Raw genomic sequence first — 20,215 nt, 5'->3', positions numbered from 1 at the left:
TAAATTTACTGAAAATATCACAGCATAGCAAACAGATTGAAATGACTCCATGTGATGTTTTAAAATTCAGTCTGAGTGACCTGCAGTTTAAACAGAAGTCTGTCTATTTCCTCCATATGGGGATCTACTCCAGTGATCTGATCCAGGGTGCATAATACAGTCTAATCAAACTTATTGGATTCTACCACCAACACTGTCTAGTCAAACTTATTGGACTCTATTCTGAGCTAAGACTCAAGTTGATAAACAAAAGTTAACAGTGCATATTTATACCTGTCAAACTAAGACTTTTTATTACAAGAAATCATGTTTGTAAGCGTTCATGGAAACAGGATCATGCACCTTTACTACACTTGTTATCTTGGGCAACTAATGCATTAAAATTATTTTGTAAATTTTAAATGATACAAAGGGAGATGCAGGGGAATTAGATTATAAAGTTGGGAAGTGAGGTCAAACTTGAGAACAATAAAAATTACTTAGAAGTTTCTTAAATTGCTTAAGAGTGAAGGGAGATATATACATAAATATATATTGTGGATGGGAGAATAATTTGGTGCAATTTTCCTAAAGGATTGTTGGTGTTCTATATATAAAAAAGAGATCTTAAGGGGCTGGGGATGTGGCTCAGGTGGTAGTGTGCTTGCCTGGCATGCGCGGAGCGCTGGGTTCGATCCTCAGCACCACATAAAAATAAAATAAAGATGTTGTGTCCACCGAAAACTAAAAAATAAATATTAAAAAATTATCTCTCTCTCTCTCGAAAAATAAAATAAAAAAAGAGGTCTTAAAAATATGCATACATTTGGAACAAACTATTTCTTTCTTGTGCTTATTTTCTAAGTAAATCAATACTGATATGTATAGAGTTGTAGCTTTGAAACTGTACCCCACAAAGATGTGAGAGAAAATATTTGGTCTTCCAAAGGACATCAAGTATTATCCTCTTACAATGATATATTTTGCAAAAAAAAATAAAAGTATGTTGGAAAGAATAATTTCATAGAAGTACATTTATTATATATTATAAAGCACTGAAAACAGAATAAAGACATAAAATATCCCCTGTTTGTAAAAAAAATGCATTTATATGCCTACCAAAAGAAGACAATTCACTAAATATTGGTGTTTAAAAAGCTCTTTGACTTTTGGGTGCTTAGTATGTCCTTCCTGGGATTTTTAATATTTTCCAAATTATAATGAATTCATGTTACTTTTGTAATGAGAAAAAAAGTATTTAAAACAGTGAAGTTGTTCATGATTGATAATGTCCCACATGGCCTGCTTTAAATAGGCCTTGCAGGTCTGGCAAATCAAAGGGAGTAATGTGGAGTTTCAGGCATAGTCCCAAGAATAGTGAGAGAAGGATTAGGAGAAAAAGGTCCCCTGAGTCACCAGACTAAAAGTAGGACCTGTGTACATTCATAGGCTTCTGATGACAGAACTGTGGCTGGATTTTGGTTCTGAGACTACCACTTCTAATATTTGGGGATCTTTATAATAGCCTATGATAATATGCACTGAAGATGATACTAATTTGGTTTATGAATCTTTACCCCAGCCGAGGCAGCGCCTCCTCCTCCTCCTCCTCCTCCTCCTCCTCCTCCCCCTCCTCCTCCTTCTCTTCCTCCTCCTCCTCCCCCTCCTCCTCCTCTCCCTCCTCCTCCCCCTCCTCCTCCTCCTCTTCCTCCCCCTCCCCCTCCTCCTCTTCCTCCCCCTCCTCCTCCTCCTCCTTCTCCTCCCAAGGTTTTACTCTGTTGCCTAGGCTAATTTTGAGCTTGCAGGCTCAAGTGATCCTCTTGCTTCAGCCTCCTGAGTAGATAGGACTGCAAGCACCTGCCACCACACCTGGCTTTTAATGTACTTTCAGCATTCAACTTTATTATACTTGTTATCAGGTGCAACTGATGCATTTGCTACTGGGCTGGACTCTTGTTTGTATGTATCTTCTTAAGATTGGTAATGTAACTCAGCTGAAATGATATAATGTCTGCATTTTGCTTTAAAATAATGTGGAGGTGAACAAAGTAGGTGGAGATATATATATGATTTGCCATAGGTTGATAACCTTTGAAGCTCAATGATGATGGAAATTCATTGTGTTCTCCTCTTTACTTTAGTATATGGTTGAAATTATCCCTCCCTCCCTCCCTCCTTCCTTCCTTTCTTTTTTTCTTTCTTCCTTCCATTTCTCCCCTCTTCTCCTTACCTTTTTTGTCCTAAGTCTACTGAAGATGTCACAGCATAGCAAACAGATTGAAATGACTCCATGTGATGTTTTAAAATTCAGTCTGAGTGACCTGCAGTTTGGACAGACAACAGAAGTCCAAACCTTCAGAATTTCCTTAGTATGGGGATTTACTTCAATGATCCAGGGTGGAGACTTCAGGAGCATAATTATCTCTCCTCCCACAGTTTGATAGAGATATGCCTTACCTGGCCTCTCTCAATCCACTTCATCAGATCTATGATGTAATCTGCTATATTGTTGTGGAACTTCTTGCTTAATAATGGTGATATCCTTACCCAAGTATGTGTTTGTGTAGAACAGTGCTTAACAGTAGTTCTCAGTGATGACCAGGGCCTCTTTCTTCATGGTGCAAATACAGCACAAGTTGGTTGGTCTTTGGTAAAAGCAAACTTTTCAATATTAAAAATGCAGACATTTAAATTTAAAGTGTTTCTTCTCAGTAACTGTGATTACATGTGACTAACCAATGTGTCTTGTCCACAATTCTAGTCACAGATCAGAATGTCAAGTATTACTTGGAATCATTTAATTAACCATAAAGGCAGCCTATTATTATTAAGCCTTAGTGGATGCAAATGGGATTTCTGGGCTGGAGCATTGGCCCAAACTAGAAAATAAAGTGAAGAGCTTATGGTTTCTAACCTAGAAAAATGGGGAAAGAATCACCATGTTTTCTTTTCACTTTGGTCTGTTTTCCTTATTCTTTGAGACAGGTGTCACTATGTTGCCTGGGCTGGTGTCAAATTTTTGGACTCAATTATCTTTCTGCTTTAGTCTCAGAATGCTGGCACCACAGTGCCTGACTTGGTCTTTTTAGAAATGAAAATTGGTTGAACACAGACTTAAATTAGCCAACAACAACAGTTGTTCTGTCTGACCATGTCTCAACCAGTTCCCCAGTATAATACATGAAAATTTTTTTATTCTTTATTAAAATAGGTGAAGGAGTTGGAAAGAGAAAGTTTTTTTTTAACTCCATAACATGAGACAACAGAGAGTGCACAATAATTCTGATCAGACACCTGTCTCAATCTTCATTCCTACCCCTCTCTTTTCAGACAAATAAGTCTTCATTAATTTAGCCAAGATTTCATAGTCAGTGTGTTATCCCTCTATCTCCTGTATATATCAGTGAACTTAATATCAAATTATTTTATTTGTTTGTTTTATTTTGATACCAAGAATTAAGCCCAGGGGTGTATAACCACCAAGCCACATCCCCAACCCTTTTTATTTATTATTTTGAGACAGGATCTTGCTAAGTTGCTTAGGGCCTTTCTAAATTGTTGAGGCTGGCTTTGAGCTTGTGATCATCCTGCCTCAGCCTTCTAAACCACTGGGATTATAGGTGTGAGCCACTGTGGCTGGCAAATTCTGTGCATTTTTAACAACCATTCCGGAATTTATTAGTTTTAGCCTCTGTCCTGTTCTTATCCATTATTTTGTGTTTTCTGCTAGGTTTAATCTGATTGCTCAAGAATTATAAACCCCTATTGAATAAAACTCTAAAAATAAACAATTTCCATAACTTTTTTGGGTGAGGGTACTGGGGATTGAACCCAGGAGTGTTCTACCATTGAGTTTCATTATTTTTTCTTGTGAGATGGGTCTGGATAAGTCACTAGGGCCTCGACAAATTGCTGAGGCTGGCTTTGAACTTGTTATCCTCTTGCCTCAGCCTCTGAGTTTCTGGGATTATAGTCATGTGCCACCATGGTACCTGGCTAAGATCATATATTTAGCAACATTAACTCAAATGTGTCATTTAATATTTGATAAACCAAAGGAAGAGCCTTACCCTATCTTAAGACACTTATTAAATATATTCATTGACTCCTCCCCAGTTTCCTAGGAGTCCATTATATTTTTTGTCTTATTCTGCTACTGTTTATTGCTTCTCATTAGAGGGCAATCTTCTGTAGGACTCCAAGGAAGAACATTGACCCAACTTCTACCCCTCACCTACACCTCTCCAACCCCAAGCAAACACAATGTTCTCAGAAATCTTATCAAGATTCATCTATAATAAAAACCAAAAGAATTGTCCAGGATGGGAAGACTCCTTCCATCCTTTTGTCTTGAACAGGTGAGGTAAACCACATGTTTAGATCAGCCATGTGTGGGTTAGAAAAAGAAGTTAGTCATCACCTATATATACTGTATCATTAAGCCCATGTCCTTCTATGTTCAAGCAGGTAAAAATAAGTTTATGTTAATGGTTGGAAACCAATGGAAGTCCAATTAATGAACAAAGGCCATAGAGTCACAAGCTGAGAAACAATCCTTTAAGTGTAGTAAAATTGGTATGAAAAACCTTCATTCAGTTTTCAGTTTGAATGAAACATATTAGATAGTAACATATTCAGTTATAAATCCTCCAAAATTATATGTGTATCCTTCGTTCATTTACTTATGCTCTCCTCAATGTTCTATTAGTAATATGTTGGCATTCCTATCTTGTTTTATTATCCCAGTTATTAATGGTTGCATTTCCCGGGTTCTCTTACTTCTTTTTGAACTTTGGACAACTATAAGTTAAAGATGTATAGAGCAAAAGATGACTTCTGAAAGAACCATACGCCCCCAGGCAAGAGTCAACAGTGTCTCCACATTCCATAATCCTCCAAAACCTTTCTTTTCTTCCTCACAAAGAAACAGTCACCTTCTAGAACAGGGAACCATCCATCAGCTGCTTCTTCCTAATTATTGCAACCCCATGCTCTCCTTCAAGAAACACAGCACCGCCTCCACTTGGCTTCTCCTTCTTAGATCCATCTTTACTTATGATCTTAGTTTTGGTTCCCCAGAAGCACATCCTGAGGGGAGAATATACATAAGTTTATTTGGTGGTGATCCTAGGGAGTGCTGGCAAAGGGAAGGAAGAAAAATAAAAAGGGCAACCAAAGAAGGGAGTGTTTTCCAGCCCGGTAGTACTAAAGGAACTGAGGTTTAATCCCTCTGGGGAATTCTGAATACCAGTGTAGAATCCAGGCCTCTGACTAATCCACCAGAGAAGCAAAGGAGTTGAAAAATTTATACACCAACTTTTATCATTCATTAGTTAAGGGCTTTACCTCTTCACACACCCATGCCCACAGCTGAAGCTCTATTCAGCAGAAAAAGTCATTAAGCAAGGTAGTCTAGATGCCAGCAGTTGGTAAGGCCCAAGAGACATGACAAGGGCACCAGTTTTATCTGCTATACTAGTATCTGAGATCCCAATCTAGTATACTAAGATTCACTATCCAAAGCCAGGGATTATAAAATAGGGAAGAAGATCAAAGGCTCTGGAGACACACTGATTTTAAAACATTGGTTCTTGATCTCTCTAAACTTCAAAATTGCATGAAGGAGTCGGGCGTGGTAGCACATGGCTCAGAAGGCTGAGGCAGGAGGCTCAAAGTCTGCATCGGCAATTTAGCAAGACCCTTAGCAACTTAGCAAGACCCTGTCTCTAAATAAAGTATAAAAAGGGCTGGGAATATTCATTCAGTGGTTAAGCATCCCTGGGTTCAATCCCTGGTACACAAACAAAACCCCCACACATTCCAGGAAGGATTGTCTTAGAGGTTAAATGATGCAATTCATGTAAAAGTACCCAGTATTGTGATTGCAACCATAGCACATATTCCCCCAAATGCTAATTATTAATATTATTAACACCTGGTCATCTTGCAGAGACATAAAGTTGAAGAGGACCTAAGTGTGCTTTGGTTGACCAGGTTGCCCAGCAGGGTTCCAGAAGTTCCAATCTTGCTACTGGCACAGCATTTACACTTGCATCAGTGAGCAGATCTGACAAAATATCTGGGTCTCAGTTCAAGTAGTCTTAAAGGCAAGGCCAGATAGAGTCCTGCATTAAAATCAATGGGGGAGAGGGTGGCCTCAATCTGGATGGGGTTCTGTAAAGTAGATAGATCTTCCAAGGAAGAGTGGGCTAGCTCACCCTCTCCATGCTATTTTCCTACTCAGTAACTCAGTCTTTAATTTTGTTTTTTGTTTCTAAGGGAGGAAAGAACTATTACTTACCCTTCTCCATAACGAGTTCCAACACAAAAACATAACTTCCCTTTCAATAAGCAAATATTTTTGGAATTCCTTAGTTCAAATGAAATTACATGGTTCATATGCTTATGGCATTTCCTTCCCAGTAGAGCAGACCAGACTTTTGGAAAAATTCAAGCTTTCATTAAAGCTCAGCCATGCAGGATATAAAAGCTGGGTGGGTCTGCTTAGATTTTGCTTTGTTGTTAAACATTTCTACTTTCTACAGCAAGAACAAATTTGAAGAGCGGACACAAAGACACAAAAGCCCTCATGATGGCACATAAAAACTACAACAAAAGAAAACTTGAAGAAAATTCATTATATTTTCTAAAGAGCAGAAAATACTAAATTTTTAATTCTTAAGATAGTGACTGAAATGAACATATAGCAAATTTATTTCAGTTCAATGTAGTATTTTTCTAAATCAATCACTGATCATTAAGACTGTAAATTAAATTCCAAATTTTAAAAAATTTTATCAGAAGTATAATATTTACAAACCCCTATTTTATTTTATTTTTTGAGTTGGGTACCTAGCTGTGTTGCTCAGGCTAAGTTTGAACTCCTAGGCCCAAGCAATTCTCCTGCCTCAGCCTCTTGGGTAGCTGGGAGGGACTATAGGTACATGCCACCATTTCTGGCTTGGTGCCTTTCTTAATAAAAATAAACACGTCTCCAAAATTGGCACTAGAAGGAGAATCTCTGCCTAGGAAGGAAGAGATGGAACTTATATCCCTCTGAATTTGTCTTCCCGTGGTCCCGAGTGGAGGGAATGATTTCCCTTTTTAATATTGATATATGCCTAGACAATAGATTGGTCTGATTTCAGGAGCACTCCCTAGTAAACTTTTCTCACCTTAAACTCAGTATCAGATGCTGCTTGCCTGAGAACCCAATTTGTGGCAGCTACCCAGAGCCAACGTGCACGTACCACTCCTGAAGTCTAAGCCTCAAAGAGCAAGAGTAAGGAAAAGTCCTAGCAGACATTATAGAACCATGTCTTCATTGACTGCTGATATTAATGATCACTGCTTTGAGGGAGAAGTTTGCCTTTCTATCTTGTACATAGTAACCATACCAGTTTATAATCCACTAAGTACAATATTCATAAAAGTGGGGCCACATGGTTTTTTTTTTCTGTAAACTATCTTAGGAATAGAGTAAAAATCACTTAGTAAAAAAGAAAAGGGATAGTGACTTCATAGTATTAGAAGTGAAAGACATACTGATACATTTCATTTTGTTTAAAAAACCCACATTGCTGAAAGAGGTGGCTATGAACCATATTTTCATATTAAAATTTCTTTTAAAGCAGTAGTGAATCTCATCATTTAAAATTTCATAAGAATTTTGTGGAAAAATGCAAATTAAATCATTACTTTCCAATTTGTTATTTTGTGAAACTAAATTCACTCACTGACATGATTTAAAGTATTATTGAAAATCTAAAAAACATCTAAGATGAAATTTCATTCAATTTCTGATTAATTACTCTTAATGTAATGTTTTTAGATAAAAATCACTACAAGTTAATATTACTATGATGTTCTTCAGATTAACCAAATTTGTTATAATATCATTGCTCAAAGTAAATGAATAGTTTACTTATTCTTAACATCAAGACTTATTCTCTTCTTAAACAAGAAAGTATTAATTCTAAAGCTACATTTTGGTAATAGATTTAGCCCTTGTTGTAGATGAGTAGCCAACAACATGAAAATAAAATTTAAGTACTTTTTCTCTGCTGTCAGTGTTTTCTTTCAACCTGAGATTAGTAGTCACAGAGTAGCTATGGATTATGATTACCAAATTGGTATCAAATTTATATAAAGAATAGTGAACTCAGCCTTAGCTCGAATCTAGCAATCCACATTTAAATAAAGTGGACATTTGGGTGCTCAAATTGAGGTAAGATTAAATTGCAACGATTCTGGAGGAAATCAGTCCTAAGTTCACATCTATTTGTAATGGAATGAGGAATTTCCTTTGGAGAATAATAAGTAGAATTATTACTGCAAAGCTCCCTAATCCCTCTTATGTATTATTACTGAAGGCAACAGGCACAAGCACATGAGCCAGGAAGATCCCTTGGAAAGGAGGCATAGCTTGAACCCAGATCTGAAATTACTAACATGCATTCCTTTGAGAAGAATTTCAGTTGCATAAGAATAAATTTTTAAAATATGCTTCCAGGTTACAAGTCCCTTTACTTCTCTGGGCCTGGAGACTTCTTGTGTGAAAATAGAACATTTGAACTGCTAGAGACATTTTGTGCCTAACATGGAGAGTGGAAATAAAAAATGACGATATTTCTTTATACTCAGGAGGTCTGTGCAGGGCCCATGACTCCGCTGACTCCTTCTGGATCTTCATCTTTTCCAACTCTTGGGTCAGGTGTGTGTTTAACTCCCTGATAAATGGTAATACAGGCTGGGGATGTGACTTGGTGGTAGAGAACTTGCCTAGCATGTTCGAAATCCTGAGTTCAATCATCAGCACTGAAAAAAATGGCAATAGAGGTTTGGAGGAGGTTAGGGACTAAGTATTCCATCTATATTCAAGGGTTCCAGTCTGTCTTCGATTTTCTACTCCACATTCTTATTGCTTGTCCTGTGGATGTAAGCTCCAGTGGCAGACACAGAAACAACAGCCTCACATATGCAGTATAACCAACTCCTATAATTGCATAAGCCAAATTGCTATAATAAAAACCCCTATTATGCCTGTTTCTCTTAATGATTCTGTAATTCTGAACCAAACCACATTGATACATTTGGGATATTTTTTAACTATTACAGGAAGTGCTACTACAAATATTCATGTGTGTTTTCCCCTACAAGAATTCCTCTATAATACATACCTGAGAGTATATATTGCTGGATTGTAAGATATGCAAATGTTCAATTTGGTAAGATACTGCCAAGTTATATTACAGAGTGATTGTGCCAATAGATACCCATACTAGCATCTAGCATTGCTTAAGTTTTCCCCTTGATGGGTGTTTTTGCAGCTACTTATTTTATATATATATATATGGAATTGAACCCTGGGGTACTCTACCACTAAGCTACATCCTCCACCCTTTTTATTTTTCATTTTGAGGCAGGATCTGGCTAAATTGCCAGGCTGGCCTCAAACCTCAGCCAAATTGCTAGGATTACAGGTGTGTGCCTCCACAACCAGCACAATACCTCTTAATTTTCATCCACTTGAAGAGTATGATTTTTATTTTTAACATTAATTTACATTTATGTGATGACCAATGAAATGAAGAAACTTTTACTATTTTCCTTATTAGTTCATATATTCTCTTCTGCAAAATAACTATTCATGCCCTTGATCCATTTTTCTGTGGCATTGTTGGCCATTTAATTATTGATATATAGAAACCATTCTTAATATATCCTGGAAACAAACCTTTTGGAATTTTGTGCCATGGTGTATTGAGCTGGCTTGTAACAGTCTCCGCAGAGAGATTTTGTGTATCTCTTCCCAACTGTACCATCATGTTGGTGGCTTGGAATAAGTCTTTCCATTTTGGAAATCGTCAAATTCAGACAATAGCTCCCCACTCTGAAAAAGCTGTATTCTGTTTATATTTTTTATTTTTTAGTTTTTAATTATTTAATTATAAAGCACAGTACATGTCTATGTGTGTCATGCTGGACAGTGGCTAGAGGAGAAATGCAGATAGTATTTTTAATGTCTTATGGAAATTTTTAATACATGTCTTTGAAATGATCTATACTTCCAATGAAAAACAAGAACAAAAACCAAACAAAAACAACAAAACACAACATTGCATTCTAGTAAGTTTCTTTCTTTTTTATTCTTCACATTTTTAAATTGGTACTTTATAGTTGTACATATGTTAGAATTTGTTGTTGCAGATTTGGACATGTACTGCAATGTAATAATATAATCTGGTCAACATCACTCCCCAGCACTCTGCCCCTCCCCCCGCCCCACCCCCTCCTCTGCTCCCACTCCCTGGTTTCTTTCCACTATTCTACTGATCTCCCTTGGATTTTCATGAAGCCCTTCCCCCACTAAACCCCGTTCTTGCCCCTCCCCCACCCCACCACACACACACTTTCTTTTCCTTTTTCCTCTCTAGCAAAAGCTGAGTTGTAAACGTTTACCAGTGTACTGATAGTTACATGGGTTGCAAATATCTACTCCTGGTTTTTGGCATATCCACAAATTCTTTTGTGGATTCTCTTGAAGAACATAAACCCTTACTCTAGTCAAAATTGTCAATCTTCTGTTTTAGGTAAGTTGTGTACATACGTGCGCGTTTGTCTGTAGTCTTCTCTACCACAAGTTATAAAGGGATTGCTCTATATTTTCTTCTGGTTGTTTAAAATATCAGTTTTCACATCAAAGGTTTGAATACATCTAGAAATGACTTTTTATGTAATTGTGTCAGCTAGGAGTTGGTTTCATTTTCCTGATGTTGCCTCAGCACCACTTACTAACTAATCCTTCTTTTCCACAACACAGACAATACCATCTCTGTTGCATATTATGTTCACATATGTGTGGGTATGTTTCTCTCCCATTATCTATTAATGCACTTGTCTATTGCAGCATGAGTACCACATTCTCCTCATTATTATAAAGTCTTTAAGTAGCAAAAGGTAAATCTTATTTTTCTCCAAAAGTCTTTGTTGTACTTTTTATCTTTGCTCATCCATACACGTTTTTGAATCAGCTTGTCGTTTCTTAGGAAAAACATTCAGTGTGATGTGGAATTAAATTACATTCAATCTATTGAGCAAATTGGGAAGAACTTGTAACCTTACAATAGAAAGTCTTTCTATTGGACATTCTTTTATTTATCTCTGGATTAGAACTTCTTTGATGTTTTAAATAGAGTTTTAGAATTTATTCCAAATAGGGCTTGTATAACTTCATTAGATTTGACTTATAATTTTCTATTGTTTTTATGAACTAAGAGCATTTTTCCCCAAAATCATAGTTTCTGATTATTTGTTGCTGATGCTTAGAAATATATTTGTGGGCTGGGGTTGTGGCTCAGCGGTACAGTGCTTATCTAGCACGTGGGAGGAACTGGGTTCCATCCTCAGCACCACATAATAAATAAATAAATAAAATAAAGGTATTGTGTCCATCTACAGCTAAAAAAATATTTTAAAAAAAGAAATATATTTGTGTATTGGTTGGTTTTCTATTCGGACATTGATAAGCTCTCTTATTAATTTTATTAATTAATAATAAATTAAAGTTCTTATTAATTAATTATTTTATTAATAATAATTTATCTGTTGACTCTTTGGGAATTTCTATATAGATAATTATATTTTAAAAAGTAAAGATACTTGATAACTTCTATCTTTTACTTCTTTTTCCAATCTTTGTTATTTTTCTTGCCTTAAGGCACTTTCTAGAAAATCCAGAATAATACTGAATAGAAGTAGAACTTCTTTGTCTTGTTACTGATTTTATAGAGTCTGATTCTGACTATTTTTTGCATCTCTTGAGATTATCATGCTTTTCCCCTTTAGTTTGTTAATGTGATGAATTTTATTTTTCTATTTTCTAATGTTTAACTGCACTTGCATTTCTGGATAAACTCAACATGTGGTGTATTATCTATTTGAAATAAACTCTTGGATTTGTTGTATTGGTATTTTATTTGAATTTTGCAGTTATATATATGATTAAGATTGGCCCTTAATCTATCTTCCTTCCTTCCTTTATTTATTTATTTTTTGCAGAACTGGGGACTGAACATAGAGCATCACACATGCTAGGCAAGCATTCTTCCACTAAGCTATATCCCAGTCCCTTTGTTATTAAATTTCTATTATGAAACACAGTCTCCCTACATTGCCCAGGCTGGCCTCCAATTTGTGATCCTCCTGCCCCAACCTCCCAAATAGCTGATACTATAGACATGAGCCACTGTACCTGGCCAAAATATTTCTTTATTGTACAGTTCTTTGGTTTTGATATCAAGGATATGTTAATTTTATAGAATGAGTTATATTATAGTCCTTTCTTTCCCCTCTTTTCTGAGTTGGTTTTAAAGATTGGAACAATCTCTTTCTTGGAAGCCTGGTATAAGTCATTTTTAAAAATAGCTGAACTAAATGTTTTCTTTGTGGGAATATTTTAAAGTGTTGATAGCATATCTTTAGTGGTTACAATACAATTCTGGCTTTTATTTTTTAGTAAGTATTCATAAGTTTTATCTTTCCAGAAATTTTTTCATTTCACTCAAGTTTTCAAGTATTTGGAAAATACTTTGGTCTAATTTGCTTAAAAGTGGTTGGTTAAAAATAAATCTTTGGTTGGGTGCAGTGGCACAAGCCTGCAATTCCAACTACATGGGAGACTGAGTCAGGAGGATTGCAAATTTGAAGCCAGTCTGGGCAATAATAAGAGAGGAAGAAAAGAAAAAAAAATCTTTGACTTGCCTTTAATTATGTTTCTTCAAATCCTAATATTGTCTGTCTGTGTTTTCTCTTTATTCCCCCTTTGGTTAATTTCAGCAAAAATTTCTATATTTCCAAAAGAAAGCTTTTAATTTTTGTGGATTCTTTATTTACTTTGTGTGTGTGTGTGTGTGTGTGTGTGTGTGAATTTCTGTTTTTATCTTTTTTATCTATTTCTTTCTACTTTGATTTTCTGTTTTTATTCTATTGTTTCCACCCTAATTTCTTAAGTTGAACATAGCTTACTAATTTCCAACCTTTCTCCTTGTCCAAAACAAGCATTTAAATTAATAAATTTCCCTTAAAGAACCCCTCAACTGTATCTTACAGAACATGGTAGATAGTATTTGCATTAGCATTTGGTTTTTACTATTTAAAAATTTCCAGCATTATTTTTTGACCCAAATTATATATTAAATAAGTTTGTTTCAATATTTTCAATTATGGAGAAACTTACAAATATCTTTTATTATTGTTTTCTAACTTAATTGCTTTGTGAACACAAAATGAGGTCTGTGTAATAATTTATTGAAACTTCCTATATGGAATGATAAATGAGCACTTTTTGTAATAGCTCAATGAATATTTGAGAAAAATATGTGCATTTTTCAAGTATTAAATGTAGGATTTAAAAAAATCTATTCGTTTAGTTGTGTTAATTGTTCCTTTCAAATCTTCTATATTTTTAATATTTTGCTTAGTATAATCACCAGTACTTGAGAAATATATTGGAATCTCTCATTTCAGTATTTAGATTTTATAATTTCTCTTTGTAGTTCCATAAATTTTTCCTTCATATAACTGAAACCATTTTACTAGGGGTAAATTTAAAAATTATTTTGCTGTATCTCTCTGATAAGTAGAACATTTTATTATTAAATGGTGGCTCCTCTTTAATGATACTTGTTGTGCCAAACTCTATTTTTAAAATAAATTTGTTTATTTATTTTAATTAGATAATTATGACAGCAGAATGCATTTTGGTTCATTGTACACAATTGCAGCGCAACTTTTCATTTCTCTAATTGTACATGATGTAGTGTCAGACTGTATGTGCAGTCATACATATACCTAGGGTAATGATGTTCATCATATTTCACTATCTTTCCTGCCCCCATAACTCCTTCCCTTCCTCCCTCCCCTTTGCCCAAAGTTCCTCCATTTTTCCCATGCCCCCCATGGAAAAACCTACTTATCAGAGAGAACATCTGGCCTTTGGTGTTTTGGGATTGGCTTATTTCACTTAGCATGATATTCTCCAACTCTATCCATTTACCTGCAAATGCCATAGTTTTACTCTCTTTTAATACTAAGTAATATTCCATTGTGTATATATGCTACAGTTTCTTTATCCATTCATCTATTGAAGGGTATCTAGGTTTCTTCCACAGTTAAGCTACTGTGAATTGAGCTGCTATAAACATTGATGTGTCTGCATTACTATAGTATGTCCTTTGGAGATAGATGGAGAAGTGGGATAACTGGGTCAAATGGTGGTTCCATTCTAAGTTTTCAAGCAATCTCCATACTTCTTTCCAGAGTGGTTGCACCAATTTAAAGTCCCACCAGCAATGGATGAGTGTGCCTTTTGCCCCACATCCTTGCCAACACTTTTTGTTGTTTGTATTCTTGATAGCTGTCATTCTGACTGGAGTGAGATGAAATCTTGATTTGCATTGTTCTAATTACTAGAGATGTTGAATATTTTTTATATATTTGTTGATCAGTTGTATATCTTCTCCTGAGAAGTGTCTGTTCAATTCCTTAACCCATTAATTGATTGGGTTATTGGTTTTTTGGTGTTAATTTTTTTGAATTCTTTATATATTCTGGAGATTAGTGCTCTATCTGATGTGTATATGGCAAAAATTTCCTCCCAAAATGTAGGCTCTCTCTTCACCTCATTGATTGTTTCTTTTGCTGAGAAGGAAGCCTTTTAGTTTGAATCCATCCCATTTATTTATTTATTTATTTATTTATTATTTTAAAAAATTATTTATTTATTTATTTATTTTTTATTGGTTGTTCAAAACCTTACAGAGCTCTTGACATATCATATTTCAAACATTAGTTTCAAGTGAGTTATGAACTCCCATTTTTGCCCCAAATACAGATTGCAGAATCACATCGGTTACACATTCACATTTTTACATAATGCCATACTAGTAACTGTTGTATTCTGCTACCTTTCCTATCCTCTACTATCCCCCTCCCCCCCATCTTCTCTTTCTATCCCATCTACTGTAATTCATTTCTCTCCTTGTTTTTTCTTCCAATTCCCCTCACAACCTCTTTTATGTAGTTTTTTATAACAATGAAGGTCTCTTTCCATTTCCATGCAATTCCCCTTTTCTCTCTCTTTCCCTCCCATCTCGTGTCTCTGTTTAATGTCAATCTTTTCTTCCTGCTCTTCCTCCCTGCTCTATTCTTAGTTGCTCTCATTATATCAAAGAAGACATTTGGTATTTGTTTTTTAGGGATTGGCTAGCTTCACTAAGCATAATCTGCTCTAGTGCCATCCGTTTCCCTGCAAATTCCATGATTTTGTCATTTTTTAGTGCTGCATAATACTCCATGGTGTATAAATGCCACATTTTTTTAATCCATTCATCCATTGAAGGGCATCTGGGTTGGTTCCACAGTCTAGCTATTGTGAATTATGCTGCTGTGAACATCGATGTGGCAGTATCCCTGTAGTACGCTCTTTTAAGGTCTTCAGGGAATAGTCGGAGAAGGGCAATAACTGGGTCAAATGTGGTTCCATTCCCAGCTTTCCCAGGAATCTCCATACTGCTTTCCAAATTGGCCAAACCAATTTGCAGTCCCACCAGCAATGTACAAGTGTACCCTTTTCCCCACATCCTCTCCAGCACTTGTTGTTGTTTGACTTCATAATGGCTGCCAATCTTACTGGAGTGAGATGGTATCTTAGGGTGGTTTTGATTTGCATTTCTCTGACTGCCAGAGATGGTGAGCATTTTTTCATGTATTTGTTGATTGATTGTATGTCCTCCTCTGAGAAGTGTCTGTTCAGGTCCTTGGCCCATTTGTTGATTGGGTTATTTGTTGTCTTATTGTCTAATTTTTTGAGTTCTTTGTATACTCTGGATATTAAGGCTGTATCTAAGGTGTGTGGAGTAAAAATTTGTTCCCATGATGTAGGCTCCTGATTTACTTCTCTTATTGTTTCTCTTGCTGTGAAAAAACTTTTTAGTTTAAGTAAGCCCCATTTGTTGATTCTTGCTATTAACTCTTTTGCTATGGGTGTCCTGTTAAGGAATTTGGAGCCTGACCCCACAATATGTAGATTGAAGCCAACTTTTTCTTCTATCATACGCAGAGTCTCTGATTTGATATCAAGGTCCTTGATCCATTTTGAGCTAACTTTTGTGCATGGTGAGAGGAGGGGATTCAGTTTCATTTTGTTGCATATGGATTTCCAGTTTTCCCAACACCGTTTGTTGAAGATGCTATCCTTCCTCCATTGCATGCTTTTAGCCCCTTTATCAAATATAAGATAGTTGTAACTTTGTGGATTAGTCTCTGTGTCCTCTATTCTGTACCATTGTTCTACCCGCCTGTTTTGGTACCAGTACCATGCTGTTTTTGTTACTATTGCTCTGTAGTATAGTTTGAAATCTGGTATTGCTATACCACCTGATTCACACTTCCTGCTTAGAATTGCTTTTGCTATTCTGGGTCTTTTATTTTTCCAAATGAATTTCATGATTGCTTTATCTATTTCTACAAGCAATGCCATTGGGATTTTGATTGGCATTGCATTAAACCTGTAGAGAACTTTTGGTAATATCTCCATTTTGATGATGTTAGTTCTGCCTATCCATGAAGAGGGTATATCTTTCCATCTTCTAAGATCTTCTTCTACTTCTCTTTTTAGGGTTCTGTAATTTTCATTGTATAAATCTTTCACCTCTTTTGTTAGGTTGATTCCCAAGTATTTTATTTTTTTTGAGGATATTGTGAATGGAGTGTTTTTCCTTATTTCCGTTTCAGAAGTTTTGTCGCTGATATACAGAAATGCCTTTGATTTGTGCGTGTTGATTTTATATCCTGAATTTATTTATTAGTTCTAGTAGTTTTTTTGTAGACCCTTTTGGGTCTTCTAGGTTTATAATCATGTCATCTGCAAATAGTGATAATTTAAGTTCTTCTTTTCCTATTTTTATGCCTTTAATTTCTTTCGTTTGTCTAATTGCTCTGGCCAATGTTTCGAGAACTATATTGAATAGAAGTGGTGATAGCGGGCATCCCTGTCTTGTTCCAGATTTTAGAGGGAATGCCTTCAATTTTTCTCCATTCAGTATGATGCTAGCCTGAGGCTTAGCATAGATGGCTTTTACAATGTCAAGGTAAGTTCCTGTTATCCCTAGTTTTTCTAATGTTTTGAACATAAAGGGATGCTGTACTTTGTCGAATGCTTCTTCTGCGTCTATCGAGACGATCATATGGTTCTTATCTTTAAGTCTATTGATATGGTGAATTACATTTATTGATTTCCGTATATTGAACCATCCCTGCATCCCAGGGATGAATCCTACTTGATCATGGTGCACAATTTTTTTGATGTGTCTTTGTATCCGATTCGCCAGAATTTTATTGAGGATTTTTGCATCTAGGTTCATCAGAGATATTGGTCTGTAGTTTTCTTTCTTTGATGTGTCTTTGTCTGGTTTCGGGATCAATGTGATGTTGGCCTCATAGAATGAATTTGGAAGAACTCCCTCTTTTCCTATTTCCTGGAATAACTTGAAAAGTATTGGTATTAATTCCTCTTTAAAGGTTTTGTAAAACTCCGCTGTATACCCATCCGGTCCTGGGCTTTTCTTGGTTGGTAGTCTTTTGATTGCTTCTTCAATTTCATCCATTGATATTGGTCTGTTCTGTGTGTCCTCCTGACTCAGTCTGGGCAAATCATATGTCTTAAGAAATTTATCAATGTCTTCACTATCTTCTATTTTATCGGAATATAGGTTTTCAAAGTAATTTCTAATTGTCTTCTGTATTTCTGTAGCATCTGTTGTGATATTGCCTTTTTCATCCCTTATGTTAGTAATTTGAGTTCTCTCTCTTCTTCTCTTCGTTAGCATGGCTAAGGGTCTGTCAATCTTGTTTATTTTTTCAAAGAACCAACTTTTAGTTTTGTTAATTTTTTCAGTAGTTTCTTTTGTTTCAATTTCGTTGATTTCCGCTCTGATTTTAATTATTTCTTGCTTTCTGCTGCATTTGCTGTTGTTTTGCTCTTCCTTTTCTAGGGCTTTGAGATGAAGTGTGAGCTCATTTATTTGTTGGTTTTTCCTTTTTTTGAGGAATGATCTCCAGGCGATGAATTTCCCTCTTAAAACTGCTTTCATTGTGTCCCATAGATTCCGATATGTTGTGTCTGAATTTTCATTTATCTCTAAGAATCTTTTGATTTCCTCCTTTATGTCTTCTGTAACCCCTTGATCATTCAGTAACATATTGTTCATTTTCCATGTGATATTGGGTTTTCCCTTCCTTCTTTTATCATTAATTTCCAGTTTGAATCCATTATGATGAGATAAAATGCATGGTATAATCTCCACCCCTTTATATTTATTGAGGGTTGCCTTATGGCATAATATATGGTCCATTTTTGAGAAGGATCCATGTGCTGCTGAGAAAAAAGTATATCCATTCGATGATGGTTGGTATAGTCTATATATGTCAGTTAAGTCTAGGTTATTGATTGTGGTATTGAGTTCTATAGTTTCTTTATTCAGCTTTTGCTTGGAGGATCTGTCCAATGGTGAGAGAGGTGTGTTGAAGTCACCCATAATTATTGTGTTGTGGTCTATTTGATTCTTGAACTTGAGGAGAATTTGTTTTATAAACTTTGCAGCACCATTATTTGGTGCATAAATATTGATAATTGTTATATCTTGTTGTTTAATGGTTCCTTTTAACAGTATATAATGTCCTTCCTTTTCCCTTTGGATTAATTTAGTCTTGAAGTCGATTTTATTAGATATGAGTATGGCCACCCCTGCTTGCTTGCGAGGACCGTGTGCATGGTATATTTTTTCCCAACCTTTCACCTTCAGCCTGTGTATGTCGTTTCCAGTCAGGTGTGTCTCCTGGAGGCAGCATATTGTTGGATTTGTTCTTTTAATGCATGTTACCCGCCTATGTCGCTTTATTGGAGTGTTTAAACCATTAATGTTTAGAGTTACTATTGATATATGGTTTGTACTTCCGGCCATGTCTGATTATTTATCTCTCTTTTTTTTTTAACTTTCGTTTGTTTCTCCATGATTAGCTTTCCCCCTTCCATCTGTCTTTACTGAGGTACTTCCCACTGTTGGCTTTGGTTATTGTTTTTCATTTCTTCCTCATGAAGTGTTTTGCTCAAGATGCTTTGGAATGCTGGTTTTCTGGCTGCAAATTCTTTTAGTTTTTGTTTATCGTGAAAGATTTTTATTTCGTTGTCATATCTGAAGCTTAATTTTGCTGGGTACAGAATTCTTGGTTGGCATCCATTGTCTTTCAGTGTTTGAAATATGTTGTTCCAGGATCTTCTCGCTTTCAGCATCTGAGTTGAAAAGTCCGTTGTTAACCGTATTCGTTTACCCCTGAATGTAATCTTTCTCTTTTCTCTTGTAGCTTTTAATATTTTCTCTTTGTTTTGTATATTGGATATCTTCATAACAATGTGTCTTGGCGTTGGTCTACTGTGATTTTGTATGCTCGGTGTCCTGTATGCATCTACAATTTGTATATCTGTTTCCTTTTTTATTTCTGGAAAGTTTTCTGTAATTATTTCATCTAGTAGATTACTCATTCCCCTGGTTTGAATCTCTATCCCTTCCTCTATCCCAATGACTCTTAAATTTGTTTTTTTTTATATTATCACATATCTCTTGTATGTTTCTCTCGTGATTTTTAACCAGCCTATCTGAGTTGGCTAGACTCTTTTCAAGATGATATATTTTGTCTTCATTATCTGACGTTCTGGCTTCTACTTGCTCCACTCTATTAATTATACTCTCATCTGAGTTTTTAATTTGGTTTATAATTTCCTTCATTTCTAAGATCATTGTTTGTTTCTTTTTTATAATCTCTATCTCCTGATAAAGATGCTTAACTTCTTTTTTTCTGTTTATGTAATTCATTCTCAATGTGTTCTTTCGCTGCTTGAATTTGCTGTCTCGTATCCTCTTTAAGGTTCTGTTCCATCTGTCTAAGGTGTTCCATGAGTTCTTTATATGACCATTTTTCTGTTGACTCTATATCCTCCTGAATATTTAGGCTGCCCTGCATTGTTTGCACTCCTTTTCTTCCTTGCTTTTTCATGCTGTTCATATTGCTTCTTGTTCTGTTTGACTGCTGAGTTACTGTTTACTCCTATAAATTTATTTGATGCTTGGGAGGAAAGGTATTAGAAGGGAAGGGAAGAAGTCACTATAGAGAATGAGAG

The sequence above is a fragment of the Urocitellus parryii genome, chromosome 4, assembly GCF_045843805.1.
Source record: "Urocitellus parryii isolate mUroPar1 chromosome 4, mUroPar1.hap1, whole genome shotgun sequence".
Lineage (NCBI taxonomy): Eukaryota > Metazoa > Chordata > Mammalia > Rodentia > Sciuridae > Urocitellus > Urocitellus parryii.
The sequence above is the reverse complement of the archived record's forward strand: the minus strand, read 5'-3'. Positions refer to the sequence as shown.